Source organism: Vicia villosa, linkage group LG1 (genome assembly GCF_029867415.1).
Source record: "Vicia villosa cultivar HV-30 ecotype Madison, WI linkage group LG1, Vvil1.0, whole genome shotgun sequence".
Taxonomy (NCBI): Eukaryota; Viridiplantae; Streptophyta; class Magnoliopsida; order Fabales; family Fabaceae; genus Vicia; species Vicia villosa.
In genome coordinates this window covers 247949489-247968765 of record NC_081180.1, presented here as the reverse complement: position 1 = coordinate 247968765, position 19277 = coordinate 247949489, and the positions used below count along the sequence as shown (strand labels likewise).

General features: G+C 36.7%; 1 long non-coding RNA gene across 1 annotated transcript; it reads right to left on the bottom strand.

Moving 5' to 3' along the window:
• Positions 1–14769: 14769 nt before the first annotated feature.
• On the bottom strand, positions 14770–15393 carry LOC131625228 (uncharacterized). Its single transcript, XR_009290781.1, has 3 exons — positions 15270–15393; positions 14896–14951; positions 14770–14816 (listed from the first exon to the last, which is right to left on the bottom strand). It is a non-coding gene; the product is annotated as an uncharacterized LOC131625228 (long non-coding RNA).
• Between the last annotated feature and the right edge of the window lie 3884 nt (positions 15394–19277).

Here is a 19277-nt window from a genome sequence, read left to right as displayed (position 1 = left end):
AACCAGAGCAAACTCAGCAAAACTGACAAGGTCACTGTTAGGTTGACCTACCCACACTCCCAGGTCGACCTAAACTGAAGGGATTTACACATGTCACTGTTAGGTCGACCTACCCACACTCTTAGGTCGACCTAAACTGAAGAAAAGTCACAAAAATGCATTTCAACTGACTTTAGGTCGACCTAAACCTTCAACAGGTCGACCTAACTGGAAACAAATGACTTTAGGTCGACCTAAACCTTCAACAGGTCAACCTAACTGACTTTAGGTCGACCTAAACCTTCAGCAGGTCAACCTAACAGATTTTAGGCCAACCTAACAGGTCAACCTAACTGGGACAACTTCAACTCTGCTTCTGTTAGGTCGACCTAAGCACTAAAGTAGGTCAACCTAATTGCTGAAAACTTCCCAAATTATGTGTTTTCTCTGCTCCAACATACCAGCAACTATATATATCATTCCATGTTAATTATTCATCAACACCAACGACTGAAAGATACACAAAGGCTTCTCATCTTCGTTCTTCGTCATCTCCAACACAATTACACATAATCATTCTTGCGTTGAGGGTTAGTGATCGAGTTCGATAACGTCCATGGAACGAAATTGAAGATTCCTAGTGGGTGAAGATTTGTGGGGTTTTTGGTGAATAAAATCTGCGGGTTTTGTCCTCCAAGATAGGTGTTTCTTGGGGGTTTTTATCAAGAGGTTTCAACGAGGATCCATCTGAGTGTGAAGATTGAAGAACAAGGATTCAAGGCAATTCAAGACACTGCAGAAAAGGGATCAAGTGAAGCTCTTGGATCACCTTGATCTGACTCAAGATTAAGGGGGAAGAAGATTCAAAGGATCGACATAATTGGTTTATGGTTTATCGCTTTGTTATCTTCTTTGTATAAACTGCTTTCAACATTAATGAAAGATTTCCCAATTTCAGTTTGGAATTGGGGGCAGACGTAGTCGTAGCGAGGACGATCGACGAACTGCCTAAACAAATATCGTGTTCTTGTCGCTTTTACCTTTTAAATTTACGTTCTGTTCATATTTGGTTATAATAGCAAATTGATCAACGATTCGAGTGTTAAGATTGTGAATTAAGAACTTATATAAACATCACAATCCATCACACATTGAATCACCATCAATTTGATCATTATCACCAAGTGTTTGTGTTTTTGCTTATTTCACTATTGCTGCATTGCAAACGTCGTTCATCATATAAGAAGTTAATTGATTTTCAATAGAGCGACGTATTGATTCTATAGTGTATTCTCTTATCGTTTATCTCAAGCTGGTTAGTGGTTTTAACACATATACAATCGTTTCAATAGTGGTTCAGAATAGACGCGAGTCGATTCAGAATCACTTCCGCTTAAAGTTCAATTAATTCCGCAAAACTGTGTAAGATCTATTCACCCCCTCTAGATCCTAAGGCCAGCGTCTAACAAACATGTAACCATGAATTTTAAAAGGACATTCACATTTTCTACTACCCGTGTCGTATCTTTTAAACTTCCATAGAGGAGTCTGGTATTTCTCGCTTCTTTCGCACAACAAAGTTACAAAAGCGTTTCTTCTTTCCGAACCTTTATCCGATCTTCCTATAACCACACCAAAACCAAGTGTACTTGCAGTCTTACGAATTCATGTGAGCATGCTATCACAATCATCAAAATTTTGCTTGTTATTAAAGTTACCGCCGACATCTATCAACTTTACGACAACCCCTTGCACATTCGGAGAAACATCGTTTGTAGAAACTAATTCTTTTGAGGTATTATTGGGTGTGCACCATATCTATTTGTAAACAATAAGAAAAAAATTACAAAACTGCTGCAAAAAACGGGACATACATGTTTCAGAGATGTACATACGGAAGTGTTCATCTTCAACACGTTCCGTAGATGTACATCCGAAAGCAACGTTCCTTTTTTTTTTTACAAAATTTTGATGATTAATATGAGCAATGTAATGGACAAAATTGAATCTTTACTTGAAATTTAATCTTCTTTTGCTCCCTTTGATTTGTTGCACGAAAAAGTTGGAGTTTTGGAGTGAAAAATGATATTGATGATGTAGGATATTTTAGGTTGGTGAAAGTGAGTGTGGAAGAAGAAAAAAAAATGGGGGGGAGTGATCATGCAGATTTAAAATATACAGAAACTTCCAGAGCTATATCTATGGAAAAGTCTAGCGCTAATACGTTCTGGATATGCATCTACGAAAATTTTCCTGAACTGAATTATGTTGAAGTTTTTTTTCAACGTTTACCAGTTTAAAATACTTCCGTAGATGTAGCTTTGGACAAAACTATATTTTGGGCAAAAAAATGTGCTTCCTGATATGTATCTCCGGAAACAGGGGACATAAATGTAATTACGCTAAGTGCCTAATAGTATCAAAGGATGGATTAAGAAATTCTCAAGTATTTTGGGCCAAAGCCCAATTTGCTGTGAATTCTTTTCAACCCACAGAAATTTTCTAATGTTTGAATAAACTATTTAAACAATGAATATAACTTTAACAATACCGTTGTGGGACTAAAATTATATCAGCAATGCAAATTTTCTTGCCAGTAACAATTAAAGGGTTGCAAAATATCACATCAAGGAAGAACTCTTTCATGGAAACCACCCACCATTGGTTGGATAAAGTGTAATTGCGATGATTGTTATAATCACAATAGCCTCCCTGTTGCTTGTGGAGGTTTGTTTAAAGATTATATAGGAAATTTCCTTTTGGTGTATGCATATACGGTCCCTTGGACGTCGTCTTATTTATCTGAATTCACTGGGGTTATTTGTGCCATGGAAATTGCTATCGAGGGAGGTTGGAGTAACCTATGGATTGAAACTGACTCAGCTTTAGTGGTTCAAGCCTTTTCTAAGCGAGTTTTAGTTCCTTGGTAGGCCAAAATCGCTTGGACCAATTATATAATTTTTTTTTAGTTTCTAGTCAGTTTTTATTTCGCACATCTTCATAGAGGGTAACTCTTGTGCCGATTTTATAGCAAATATAGGTTTAACTTGTAGCTCTCTCATATTTTTTGATTCCATTCATTTAAACATTAGGAAGAAATTTGTTTCTAATAGACCAAAAATGTCTAATTTTAAATTCATCTCTTGATGAGTTCTGTTTTAGTTCCATCCTTCTTCTTATAATGTTTCTTTTTAATATATAAAGTTTCATTAAAAAAAACACTCAAAAATTGGTATCTAAATCATATGATTCTTTAAGTTAACTTCATATTTTAACTACCATAAATGTAATGTTATGATTACACAATAAAATATATACAGAAAGTTTATGAAATTTGAAAAATAAAATTATAAGGTGCTTATATGATAATCAAATGATAATTCATGAAACATTATGTGATAAGGTATATTACATATTTACTTTTTTAGCACAATAACTCATTTTTCTCTATAGAGAATATTTGAACTCTGGTACATATAAAATCAGGGAAGATTACTAACAATCTCACATACATGATTAACACACTTAATAGCTAAATATTCATTCCAAGATTTTGGACAATCAGCATCAGTTGCACATTCAATGAAGTCTTCTGTAATAAAAAGAGATAATAATTAAATAAAATTAAAAAAATATGATAAAAGATTATGTATAAACTACAAAGTAAAGATCTATATCTAATGAGGGTGAAAAAATGGCTTACTGGCAGCACCAACTTGCTTTGCTATAAGAAATATGGAAAGAAATAGAAATAAGATATATAATAACTTGAGAATTTCAGTCATATTTTTCTTCACTTTGTATATAAAAAATATAATATGATTTGTTCTTTTTATAGTTTATAAAATTTATTCTCTAATTTAACTGATTAAATAGTTTTAAACACTTATTAGGTTGTAAACATCCTTTATAAAATTATAATCATAATAAAATATCATTTAAGTATATCAGGTGTTATATTTGACTCTTTAGCACACCTAATAAAGAGGTCACATAATTATAAAGAAAATTATTTTACCCTTTCATATGATACTAACAATATTTCATGCAAATTTATTTGTTAGAATAATGTCCCATTAGGTGAGAACATGTTTATGCACAAATAGAATGCTTTGTAAGATTAATATTTTATTGATAAAATTGTTGAGTAAAAAAACATGTATCTACATAACCGTTCACATCAGTTATATATTTCATTTTGATTTACAAAATAATTTCTAATCAAATTTAATCAAACATTAATAGCATTTATTTAAAGAGCGCTATTAATAATTTCACACTTATATAAAAGTGTCACTATAGACTTCTAAAAATTAAAAAAAAGCTAAGATTAATTGCCCTTTTATTAAAAACTATTGATAATGTTTTATTATGACTATTGATAATGTGATTTATAACAAATGTAAAACGTTGATGCAATATTGTAGTGATGAGTTTGATAAAATATTATTAGAAGAGTAGTTTAGATTAGGTTGCAAGTAGCATACATCATATTGTTAGCACGTGTATGGATTTACTTGATCAAGAGAGCATCACCATGCATGGATGAATGCAAATAACTAACAAAATAACCATGCAATCATTTCTATGAATAGAAATCGTTACGATAGTTTGTAAAAGTGAAAGAAGATTGAATGAATAATATGAAAATCATTTTCTATTATGGTATTAGAGTCTATCGATTGGACATTGGACTTCCCATCACTTAAATCCACGCACTAAACTCAAAAGAGTACTGGGCGTGAGGAGGTGTATTGGGAAGATCTCAAATTTCACATTTGTTGGAGATAGAACATTGAAAGAGTTTATATCGAATTTATATACCAAGTTTTAAAGTTAGGCCAAACTCTAATACTTTAGCAATGCAAATGGTGTCACAACTGCAATACTTAGCACCTGTAAGTTAAAAAAGCATGGCTCTTCCACATTTCTAGATCCATACATGTATCGCTCCATGGCTGATGCGCTTCAGTATGTGACACTTACTCTCCCATATATCGCCTTTAGTGTTAACAAAGCCTTTTAATACATGACATATCCTCTAGATTCACATTGGGCGACTGCCAAACGTATCTTGCGATATCTAAGTGGTATTATCAATCATGACTTTTTTCTATTTCATGTTATACCATCATGCAAAGTACCTCTTCGCTCCTATAGTGACTCTGATTGGGCAAATGATCTCGATGATAGGCGTTACACGTCTGTCTTGTGCATCTATCTTGGACAAAATCTTGTTTCATGAAGTTCTAAGAAGAAGAACTTCGTGGCTTGCTTAAGCATGGAGGCAGAATATTGTGCCTTAGCTCACACGACTTCTGATTTTCTATGGCTATAGTCTCTTCTTCAAGAGCTCCATGTTCCTTTTCTTTCCCCTACACTCTTGTACGATAGTATCAGCATTGTTCTCTTATCTCATAATCCCCTCCTCCATGCATGCAAAAAACACATCGAATTGGACATTCACTTTGTGCGTGAACATGTCATTTCCAAACTCATGAAGATGTAGCATGTGCCAAGGTCCATGCAACACTACTACGGAAAAGGACTTTTAAAGCGCTTTTTTAGGCTACTAAAGCGCTTTAAAGCGCTGCCAAAGCCAGCGGTGCCGTAGGTAACAACAACGCTTTAAAGCGCTGCCAAAGCCAGCGCTGCCGTAGGTAACAACAGCGCTTTTGAAAGCGCTCTGGTAGCCCCCCTATAAGAGCGCTTTTTCCAGGAAAGCGCTCTGGTAGCCCCCCTATAAGAGCGCTTTTTCCAGAAAAGCGCTCTGGTAGCCCCCCTATAAGAGCGCTTTTTCCAGAAAAAGCGCTCTGGTAGCCCCCCCTATCAGAGTGCTTTTCTGGAAAAAGCGCTCTGGTAGCCCCCCTATAAGAGCGCTTTTCCAAAAGCGCTTTCGTAGGTTGCGTTTTTTTTTATTTTTTTTATTTTTTATGCTTTTTTTTTAATCTTAGGCAGCGCTTTTAGTGATAAAGCGCTTTAGTAGGTGGCCCTTTAAGAGCGTTTTTTAAAAGCGCTGTCGTTGCTAAATGAGGTATTTTAAAGTGCAACCTGTAATTTAAGCCTCCCAGTTCGACCTGTAATATATTTTCAACCTGTAATATTTTCGACCTGTAATATATTTTCAACCTGTAATATTTTCGACCTGTAATATATTTTCAACCTGTAATATTTTTGACCTGTAATATATTTTCGATGATATATTTTCAACCATAGGTAGGACAATATATATACTAATATAATACCATTATAATATCCAAAATTATATATATACATCATTATAGTTCCTGTCAAACAAACTAAATCATGTAAAGTATGATATATATATATATATATATATATATAGAAAGTTTCACATGTAGCTAACTCATGTCAAACAAACTAAATCAGCAACAAACCAATATTTTCACATGTAACTAACTCATTTCAAATATTGGCAACAATATGAACAAAGTTAGTAACCACCCTAGAGTACTATAATATTATACTTCAAAAGTTTGATCGTTTCCCGGCCTGGTCCTGCAAAGTATGAACAGAACAACACGGTCAATTAAAGGCTCAATAACAACAAAAACAAACATGAAACAAACTATCAGTTTCAAATCAATCCACCAAAGTACTACATAACAAAATAATGTAGTCATAAAACTGTTCACACAATAATGTATTCATACCTACATGAATAGTTGATGAATATAAAATTGACACAATTCCTCTTTGATTTCTTCCAACTTAAGTCTCGTGTAAGAAGCAGCATAGAAGTCATCAAAGTACTACATAACAAAAACATAATATGAATGATTTAGTTAAATGTAATAAATTATAAGAAATTATCTAATTAAGTTATAAATCCATACCGTGATTGGAATCTCTAATTGATTCGTTTGAAGGATTTCTTTCATAAACCTCAAAACATAGTATCCGCAATCTGAACTGTTTCGCTGTATCGGACACTACATAGAAAAACAAATAAGATTTTATAGTTGTCTTGTTTTATCAAGTAGCATAAATATTATAAGCAGAATTGTGAAAATTAATGTACTTCCACTTTGATCCAAGTAATGTTGTTTGATTTAGTCCGGGATACCTGTGCGTCTCTTTGACTTCGGAACACTTGTATTGATCTAAAAAAATATAAAAGCATATGTTTAGATCAATCTCACAAATAATTAAATATATAAATATACACAAATATTTAGAACGATCTCACTTACGTATCAACCATTGACTTCATAGCCGGATAATTGGTCCACTCACCATCTACCGAATTCAGAAAATATGCCACTTCTCTTATAGGGTTGATAGCAAGCAACAACCAGTGTGCTCTATAAATTAAAACAATAGTTTATATGAAAATTTTGCTACGCAAAAGAAACAAAGATTAGATGAACCAAGAATGAGAAACTAACCCTACTGGTCGGGTATTATACGCCCAAAGAATCAGACTTTCTGTATTGCCGGTGGACAGGAATCTATCGACTAAGCGCTGTCTAACTGATTCCGGTTCCATAGCAATTGCCATTCCGCTGCAATGGGTGGAAGACACGAAACGGAATCAGTTTGACAATGCAGTCCCGCGCAACACTTTGTCATACAACAACCTTAAATAAAAACATAATAAACATTAGATTATTTTCATTGAAATGTGTAAATAAATTGTTCGACTAATTAAATAATATATCGAATGAGTGAATATTACCGGATGTATGAGTGCATATTACCGACGCCTAGTTGTTCATGCGTAAAAATCTCTTCCAAGTCATCTAGTGCAATATTTGACATGAATTCAATATCGAAGATACCTTCATCCATATTGATTTCACGGAAAGCACCACCCTTCAAATCGGACATATCAACAAGTGTTCCGAGCGTCGTCCGGTATCGAGGCACAAAAGCACCACCTTTTTTTGCCGCTGGCTTCGGAGGACCCTTGGGTGGTACGCTACGAACTTGCTGCGTCACTTGTTGTGACCCCCGAGCAGATGCCTAAAAATCATATAAGTTAGGTAAAATATAAAATCATGCAGTTTTAGATTTAGATTATATATTAACACTTTAAATGTACCTCTTTTAGTGATGCAACAGACTCCTCCTCCTGTAAAATCCCTTTACCCTTAATTGCGAGTTTTGTAGGAGCAGTCTAAAATTAAAATGTAAAAAATAATTAACGTAACGGTGCAGAATTGACATTCGAAAACTAAATAATTCATAATGGTTTTCAATATACCTCATCACCAATGATAATGAGCTCCGAGGGCCATGCAACAAATGACCCTATTGCATCTCGCATCAATGTTGTCTCTGAGACCATGTCAGGTACCGGTAGCACCGCATCATGATCTAATACAACATCAACTGATACTTTCAGGTGTCCATCCGGGAGCGGTCTATGGTGAAGTAAATCTCCCAAAGTGTTGTGCACTTTTCCCTTGCCAACTAGGCGATAATTCGGTGACGATAAGTATAGTTGGCAAGATGAAATGCCCTAAACCAATAGTAAATATAGAGTCATTATCATTAATAAAATATAACAATTTTTAAGGAAAAAAATTTATAATTACCTCGAAAAATTTTCTTTGACAGTTGATACTAGCTTTATCACTAGTTTCTTTCACCGATGAAGTATTGCACTTTTCTCTCATATACATATCTTTATCTCTTTGCAATCCAGAGACTTGTGCTTGTAATTCCTGCAATTTTTGCAACACTTCTTCATTGGTAGGATTTTTTCTCCTAGAATTCTTGTATAAAGAGGTTGGAGTCACACCATGTCCTTTACCCCTCACCCGACCAGGATACTCAGGAGCATCTAGTGCTCTACTAAGTACGCTCCTATCATCCTGGTCCTCACCGGTGATACCGATTGCGACATGGTCTCCTGTAATTCATTTACATTTCAATAATTATTAGTGGAGATAAAAAATCAATTATATATTAAAAAAAGATTTAATCAAAGACACAGTGTTATACTTACACATTCAGCATAAACTCTTTGAACATCGGGATCGACAACTTGATTCTTGCCCACACGAGCTTCCTTCCACAACACATGTACTGGAAGTGAGGTTTCCTCACTTTTCGACTCCTCTAACTATACATTGACACAAATGATAAAATCGTCAAATAAAACACATTTAGACAATTAATTAAAACGCATTTCTATTTACTTACAATTTTTTCCTCTAAGCGTGCATATCCCAAACGCCCTTTTTTGTATGGATACGCGGGTTTTGATGCTCTCGCACTATTTGTGGCACTCCTTTTCCGAAAAGCTTCATCTCTTTGATTTACAAACTCAACCCAATCTTCTTCATCAATGAAGATCTCATACTTTTTTGGACGTCCCGGGGCCTCTTCAAGAAAGTTTCCTTCTTTATCCTTAAGATAGGTGTTTGTTAAAAAAGCTTTCCACCCTCTATATCTTTTTCCGGTCAAACCAAGAATGTAGCGTTTACGCTCATCTGGTATGTTAAAAGACCTCTGTAAACAAACATACGCATAGAGTGTGTTAGTATAAGTAATTTAAACAAATTATCGTAAAGATAATAACAACAACCATATATGATGCCTTAAGCTCGTCCCAAATCATGTTTTTTTATCGTCCAACTCTTTGCTTTTCAGATTCCATTTAGCTACGGAGACTGGAATATGCAAACGAACAAGTGTACCAATATAGCTTGTCAACTTTGTAGAATTAGGACCAATTGGTTGGTTATCAGAATTCCATTCCAAATTATATATTAATCCTTGGTCTCTATGTCGAATGATTCCCTTCATAATGGTGATGCCTCGTGCAACTTCTTTTGATGATGTATCAGGTGGAGGATTTGTATTCGGAGCATCTCTATCTTGTGAGTTTTCTTGTGAGTTTTCTTGATTACTAGCCATTGAACCTGTATCAAACAAACTAAAGCACATTAGTACACTATTAATAAGCTAACAATCTATACAAGTCAAATGGAAGTCAAACCATGCATGTACAAGTAAATCGGAATCGGAATCGATGAAATCAGAATAAGCGTAAAAAAAAAGAAAGTTGTCGGAATTGAACGAAATTTACATGGCTATGGTAAAACGTCCTCACGGACTCAAAAATGAAGTCGGTTTTCCGAAATTCAGACCCTAAACCCGACTTTTGATCACGGGCAGAAGCAAAACCGATAAAAAAACAGTCCCGAAATGTAAAGATAAGTGAATGAGCAGCTCCGGAATTGTCAAAATAGTATAGTTACATGTAAAGAAGTCGACAAACGGATACATGGTTCAAAAGTTATGTACAAAACGAAAATATGCACCAAAATTGAATAAGTATTGTAACAATCGGAATACAAATTGAAAAAACTATACAAATTGAATACATAACAATCAGTACAAATTGAATAAAGCACATTAGTCGGAATATGTATACTATTACCTTTTTCACTAACGTCTCTTTCTTTTCTTAGTAGGATTGTGTTCTACGCGCCTCTTAACAACGCGGACGGTTGGATTGATCCAAATACCCTCATTATGATCATTTCTAGTACAAGATTCATTCTCATTTTGATCGTTTCTTGTACAAGATTTAATGCCAACACCAATATCACCTTGATCTCCAATGTTTTCATCAACTATTTTGTTAGATAAAAGCACTATAAACCATTTCGTACTTGTCGGATCATTGACATAGAACACTTGTTTAGCTTGAGAGGCTAGAATGAAAGGCTTATATTTGTACCCCACCCTATTGAGATCCACTTGCAAAAATCCTGACTTATCCATTCGTATGCCATTATTATTTTCAACCCACTTGCAACCAAATACAGGAATCTGAAACTTCGCGTAATCAAACACCAAAATGCGCTCGATAACCCCAAAATATGACAAATTTGCAAATTACGGATTTAAGTCATTCGCACTTGATATGTGCATTGCTTCAGCTACCAAGGTAACACCACTATTTTGCATAGTACTTTTGTCATCCTGTTCTTTGGTATAAAATGTGTATCCATTAATTGCGTATGCGCTATAAGAAAACACAATTATACTTGGACCATAGGCTAAACATCTCAACCTTTCTGTTACTGAAGCAGGATCTGAACGATACTTTGAATAAATATGTTCCCTAAACCACGATATGAAACTTCAATTGTGCTCTCGTACTATCCAATTCTCATTTCTATTCGGATTTAAATCTCGGAGAACAACCTCGTGCATTTCAACATAGGGCTCAACCTCAATCTCATTGTGCAGAACATACAAGTGCGCTTGATCCCGCTCGACCATTGATACTGTCACAACTTTATTTCCAATTAGCCTTTTTCCTTCTTTTTTTTCAACAATATGAGATTTGGGGAGTCCAATTGATTGAACATTTGACAGAAAATCAGTACAAAACTCAACCGCTTCTTCAACAATGTATCGTTCGGCAATACAACCCTCCGGTCGACTTCTGTTTTTCACGTACCCTTTTAATATTTTCATATAACGTTCAGCAGGGTACATCCATCTCATATAAGCTGGTCCGCACAATTGTGTCTCTTTCACAAGATAAACGACTAGATGAACCATTATGTCAAAAAAGAGGGAGGAAAATACATTTCAAGATCACATAAAGTAACAACTATCTCTTTTTGCAATGTTGGTAAGATCGCGGTATCGATCACCTTACTGCAAATTGACCTGAAGAAAAAACACAGTTTAGTTATTGCGCTTCTTACTTTTTCTGGCAGAATAGAACGTATACCTATTGGTAAAAAATGTTCCATTATAACATGGCAATCATGCGTCTTCAAACTCTTTAACTTGAGGTCTTTCATGGACACAAGTCTTCTAATATCTGAAGAGTAGCCTTCTGGAACTTTAACTTCACTGAGGAACTTACACAATGTTTTCTTCTCCTTTCTAGATAGAGTGTAAACAGCAGGTGGCAGATATGTTCGTCTTCCTTTCGTCACGGGTCCCAATTCAGTTCTCATTCCCATGTTTACCATGTCCTTCCTTATGTTAAGGCCATCCTTAGACTTTCCTTGTATATTGAGTAACGTACCTATAACGCTGTCAAATACATTTTTTTCCAATATGCATAACATCGAGGAAATGTCTTACGTACAACGACTTCCAATATGGAAGTTAAAAAAAATTGACTTCTTCTTCCACCCACCCTTGACAAGTGAATGTGCAAAAGGCTTGCCAAACTGAGTGCTCACATCTTTCACCTTTTCAAAAATTTGACCACCTGTCAAAAAAGGCGGGGCTGTACGTTGTTCGGCCTTTCCATTGAATGCTTTTCTCCACCCACGGTAGTGATGATTAGAATTTAAGAATCTACGATGGCCGAGAAAGACATTCTTCTGACAAAGATCCAATCGTGTCGTATCGGTTTCATCTTCACAAAAAGGACACACTTTTTGACCTTTATTGCTGTACCCGGATAGATTTCCGTATGCTGGAAAATCATTAATTGTTCCAAACAACATCGCCCTCAAGTTGAAACTTTCTTTCCTATACCCATCATAAACCTCCACACCGTTCTCCCACAAAAACTTTAAATCTTCGATTAAGGGTGCCAAGTATACGTCTATATCATTCCCTGGTTGTTTAGGCCCAAAAATTAGCATAGATAACATCATGTACTTACGCTTCATACATAGCCACGGAGGTAGGTTATAAATCATAAGAATCACAGGCCATGTGCTATGCGAGATACTTTGAATACCATGCGGGTTCATTCCATCAGTAGATAATGACAAGCGAATGTTTCTTGCTTCTTTTCCAAATTCAGGATATTCACTATTAACTTTCATCCACTATGGTGAGTCTGCCGGATGTCGCAACTTTCCATCAATAATTCTTTCATCTGCATGCCAAGTCAAGTGCCTTGAATCAGTTTCACTATGATACATGCGTCTAAATCTCAGAATTATAGGAAAATACCATAAGACTTTGGCCAGAGACAACTTTTTCTTATATCGAGGGGCACCACATTTAGGACACTCATTCAACGCTGCATACTCGTTTCGAAACAAAACGCAATCGTTTGGACATGCATATATCTTATCATAGCTCATGCCAATAGAGGACAACATCTTTTTGGCTTCATACGTTCGATTGGGAAGAACATTATCCTCTGGTAGCATATCTTTCATAAGGGCTAATAACTCTGTGAAACTTTTATCCGACCATCCATTGTCCGCCTTTAAGTTGTACAACTTTAACACCATAGACAATTTTGTGAATTTTGAACAACCATCATACAACGGTTTCTCTGCATTGCTTACCAACCTCTCGAACATTTTGGGACAATCCTCAAGATCTTCTTCAAGTGCTTCTGCAATCTCTTCGAATCGATCACAATCATATGTGTCTGTGCAATCGTCGTTTGAAGCATACTTCGTATTACACTTCGACTCAACATTCGTGTTACTTTTCTCACCATGCATTGTCCAACATGTATAACTTCTATCAATTCCAAACCGTAGTAAATGCGATGCCAACTGATTCCCGTCAACCTTACCCCCATAACAACAACCCAAGCAAGGACACGCCATTCGAATCGGGTCTTCGGCGTGCGCAACCGCAAACTTAACTAATTCCCATACCCCTTTCTCATACTCTTTCGACAATCGGTTTGAATTCATCCATGTTTTATCCATGTCTTAATTAAGCTAAACAAATGCTTTTGCTTCTTGGTTTCTCTATCAGGTACTAAGGAATTCTGTCAAGATAAGAAATAACTATCATCATTATGTCTTGATCAGAATACCTAATGAGATCCTATAAAGTGTGAATAATAGAAATAAATCTTGTCAAACCACTCAAGTCTTGAAATATAATGTTATGCAACTATAGTACAAAAATATACTACTGTGATGTCTCATTTCATTACTTCTTGTCTAGCAAGACGTCATTTAGCTAGAAATGTAACATACTTAAACACTATTATGGCTGACTTGGCCATCCTTGATTATAACTGGAAGGTTACATTATGTCATATTGCTATTAGTTATAGCTTTCATATTGGTTAAGTTGGTAGTTAGCTAAAGATAGGAAGTTACAATTGTCTCGATTTTTTGAGTCTCTAAAAGAAGACAGTACCTTATTTCAACCTACACCAGATTTCTTAAAGAAGATATTACCTTATTTCAAGGTAATATAAGTCGACAAACCAAAAAACTGATTGAGAGACACTAAATTGAAATTAAATAGAACCATAAACAATAAACTATAAGCAGAAAACAACAAACTATAAGCAAGAAGAAAGGGCTAGTAACCTGAGTTGGACTTGATGTGGGAGACGGGTAGGTTTGAATCGGCGTTGTACAAGTAGAAACCAGAGGCTTCAAAGTAACTGTAAAATTAAACACACACGATGCAGTTAAATACACCACTACTAACACAATATCAAAAAAACCCCAATGTAGAACTCAGTTATTTAAAATGATATGAAATCAATTATCAATTCGCTAGTAACTACAAACACCCGAATTTACAAAACCGAAATGCTCAAATATGTTCTAGACTCAATTAGCTAGAACTCGATTTTTGAAAAATGCAGTAAGTAGTTCATAAAAACAAAAAAGAGAGAATTTAAGCATTTTTATTTCCATTCGCAGAAAGAAAACGGAACAAAAGGAAGTTGAATGAAGCACTCATCAATCCTTCTGAAACATGCTAGAGATTTGAACTTACCTCTTGAGAGTGAGAAATAAACTCACTCAATTCCTCTGAATAATGCAAGAAATCCTCTTGAGTGAAAATGATAGAAAGATGGCGACTGGAGATGAAGATGACGGCGGCGGCGGCGAGATGGTGCACCTTTGGCTTTGTTCTTATCAGGGTGATATTGAAGAGAGAGTCTGAAAAAAATAAAACAACATATATAAGGCCAAGCTATCAAATATTGCTAGCTTCAACAAGAATACAAAATCAACATACTTGTGAAAAGCCTTCTTAATTTCTCGTTGACTGGCAGTTTTATCAACCCCAAGAACCTGATAAAAATTGAACCTTGGGCAATCAACTTATGCAAACAATACAATTCAAATCAAAAGCTTATGCAAACAATACAATTCAAATCAAAACAAAAAATTTCCCCCTTTTCCCCTTTCGGAACCATCTTGTTCCTCAAGCTAGAATAAAGACAGATAAGAACTTGCAAATGCATATTCTTTGATAAAATAGAAACAATATACAACATTACAATATAAAACCCCAAATTATAAACCCTCAAAATTCAATACTTTTCCACTATTTTAACCTCGAATTTCTTTCAAATAATAAAACCCTAGATAGGTTTCAATGAAACTAACCTTGTAGGGGTCGATTGATTTGGCTTCCAATTCCAAAAGAAAACACAACGTGGCGACGATGATGAACAATGTGGTGGCTGAACGCAGAGATGGTGAGATGGCGACTGGAGATAGAAAGATGACTGGAGATGATGAAAATGATATTCTGGAAAACGATGAAGAGAAAACGATGGTGAGAGTTGCTATAGGGCTCGTGTCTGGAAAATGAAAGGGGGAAAACGCGTATGAAGGGATTCTTTTATTTTATTTTTTTTTATTAAATGCCCTACGAGAGCGCTTTTCAAAAGCGCCTTTGTAGAAGAACCTTTACCGGCGCTTTTTAGGTGAAAAGCGCTTACGTAGCCTACACCTATAGCAACGCTTTCAAAAGCGCTTTCATAAGGTATCCTATAGCAGCACTTTACTAAAGCGCTTTCTTAAGGCAGCCAATAGCAGCGCTTTTTAAAAGCGCTTTCGTAGGTACCCCTACAGGAGCGTTTTTTTTCCTTGATTTTTAGTTTTGTTTTTAGCGAGGCCCTATAGCAGCGCTTTTGCCAAAAGCGCTTTCATAGCTGCGCTGCTAAAACTTAAATTTAGCGTAGTGCAAGTTGCAGATACTCTCACTAAACCGTTGGGAACTGCATCTTTTTAGGAGCTTCGCACCAAGCTCATTGTCGTGGCCCTCTCATCTCCACGAGCTTGTAGGGGAGTCTCAGGAATATAGCTTAGCTTGCAAGTATCATACATCATATCATTAGCATGTGCATGGATGTATGTGATCAAGGGAGAATCACCATGCAAAGATGAATGTAACTAACTAACAACCATACATTCATTTCTATAAATATAAGTGGTTATAATAGTTTGTAAAATTGAAGAAGAATGAATGAATAATATTAAAATCACCTTCTATCAAATATAGGACGGAATCGAGCATCACGTTCCCTTTTTATCCTTTTTTAGTCTTTGATGTGAGTAGTTAGTAGTAATCGCAAGTACCCCTCATGTTTGCCACATCGTGGAACATTCATGTTGCAAATGAGTAGTTAGTAGTAATTATGAATATTACAATATAAACACTAGGATGTTCTAATAACAACGGGCCATAGACCTCTTTTAGAAACACACTAAAAATTTTAGATAGAGGAATTTACTAACTGCACTTTATTTAATAATAAAAATATTTCAATAAAATTGATTTTTTTTTCCTCTGATGGGCCTATTATAAAATCCTTGGTAAGTTAATCCCATACTTGATTTGGTAATGGTAGAGGTTATAGAAAACCTTTATTTTTATGAGTATGGTATTTGTTATGTTAAAAAACACATTATTGTTTCAAAAAGTTCTTTACTTCCTGATAAAAACTAGGCCAAGCAAAAGAGGTTGTCAGTCGAGCAATGATGGTTTATACACCACAGTGACATGCAATTGGACTGGAGTGATATTCATGTAAAAGAGTGTTGCGAAGCTTTTGAAGGTTAGACCATCTCCAATGGTGCAACTCATTTTTGAGTTCTTTATGGGTCTCATCAGCCATATCATCTCAAAACATTTTATTTAATTTTTATTTTATTGGTGTAATTATAATGGGTCCTACAACTTTACCTCATAAAGTAATTTGATTGGGTGCCACAATTTTTTACTAGTTGCATTGCAATGCAACTGTACTATGACATGGCCAATTGTTTGAATATTTAATTATTATATTTATGTATAGTTGGAGAATTCAATGGAAAGTATTACCATTGGAGATGCTCTTAGGTACAAAAGTTTTATTGTAATGTAGTAATCATTTTGAAAACGTGTACAACTTGTGTTTTTTGTCATCTTGTTACATCTGTTCAACCAAATTCTAACCCATACTGTCTTTTGCAAAAAACTGTTGGATCTAGGTTAGGAGATCTGGCATTGGTGAGGACAAGGTCAACAAAAAAGATTCTTTAGTAAAAAAAAAGAGAATTTCTTTGGCCACCTCCTTACCTTCTAGTCCACCTCTGGTGAAAAACCCAGAATACCCCTGACTTCGGAAATGCATTTCCGAAATGCAAGAAAAAGGTGTTTTCGGAGATGCATCTCCGAAAGCGCCTTTTTTTTAAAAAAATTTGACTTATTTCGGAAATGCACTTCCGAAATCAGCATTTCGGAAGTTCATTTCCGAAATACTGCGCGTTTTGCAGATTAAGCAAAACAACCCCCTCCCCCTAATCATTTACCCTAATCTTCTTCCAAACTCACACCCCAAGAGATTTTTGTGCAAACCAGTTCCAAGCTACCTCAAAGGCTCCATCAACTTGCTCTATTACATTCAAAAGTCCTCCAATCCATTCAATCGGTAAGCATTTTGATTTTAAGATCTATGATTAAAATGTATATTAGGGTGTTTACAAATAGCAAAAAAAGTATTAGGTTAGGTTTATACTGATATTTAGGATGTTTAGAATGTGTAGACATAGGTTTGATGTTTGGTTTAGGGGTCTGCCATGGAAGTTGCAGAAAACTTCCTCGCAGGGGTGTTTCGGAAGTTCATTTCCAAAAACACCTCCATCCCAGTTTTCGGAAATGAACTTCCGAACTGTATCAGAATTTCAATTATTTTTGTTTCTTCTTTTGTCTCGCATATTAATCGATTTCAATTGTTTACAGGAACATGTCAGGCAACCAACCAGCACGCATAAGACAGGGTAGGGAGACCCAGACTGCGTCGGCTAGACGCGAGCGGGCGGCGGCGCAGCTGGCGTCGACCCAGGGACGGGGGCATGGTCGGGGACGCCGTGTGCGAGTTCCCGTGGGCGAGGGAGAGGGTACATCTGGTTCAGGATCTAGGAGTCGGTTGGCTCGGGCATCTTCTTCCCGCCAGCGAGAGGAGGAGGAGGAGGAGGAGGAGGAGGTGGTGGCAGTGACTTACCACGAGCCGGAGGGGGTACCGGATGTTGACCCTCCAGCCGGGGAGGAAGAAGAGCAGGAGGACGGCTATCCGGGAGGGCCCTTTGACACTTCCGTGCTGATTCACTACCACGATCACGTCGCTCGGCGGATCTGGGAGGGAGAGGTATTTTTTTAATTTAACCGTTTATTTGTCACCATTTTTTATAATTTAACCGTTTATTTGTCGCTTATTTAATATATGTCGCTTATTTAATATATGTCGCTTATTTGTTTTTTTTTGTAACAGGAGAGAGAGCCGCTGAAAATGGTGAACCACGCCTGCAAGATTTTCAGTCTGTTTAAACCAGCAGTTGAGTGGTTTAACGACCATGTGCGAGGTTCAGGGCTCAGCGGGCTCTGCATGACGGGGTACACCACCATCAGCACCGGCATGCAGGGGGCATTTGTGGAGCGCTGGCACAAGGAGACGTCCTCTTTCCACTTGCCGGTTGGGGAGATGACGATCACTTTGCATGACGTGCAGTGTCTTCTCCACCTGCCGATTAGGGGGCCGCTGTTGACCCACTCCAAGATCCAGAGGGTGGAGGCCATTGAGTGGATGACGCTCTACTTGGGCATGGAGCACGAGGTTGCTCACTTTGAGTGCGTCACGACTTCTGGGCCTCATGTCCGGTTCACCACACTGAGCACTTATTTTGACCACCATCTGGACGCGGCTGCCGAGGCTGAGGGTGTGGGTAACGAGCTGTTCACAGAGTATCACCGCGGCTGCGCTCTCCGGTGCTGGTACATGCATGTGGTAGGCGCTGCATGCTTTGTGGACAAGAGTGCCAGGTACGTCGACGTGACCTACCTCCGCTACTTCATGGACCTGGATACCGTTCACCAGTGGAACTGGGGGGCAGCTACTCTGGCATACCTCTACCAGAAGCTGAATGAGGCCTCCAACTGGAGGACGAGGCAGTTGGTCGGATCCTGCACACTACTTACGGTACGTTTTATTTTAACACATTATCGTATTTATTTATTTATTTATGTTTCGTATTTATTTTTAATACATTATCGTGTTTGTGTTTCAGAGCTGGATCATCTCCTACTTCTCCCGCATCCACGGCTTCCACATCGATCCTGCGTACGTTGAC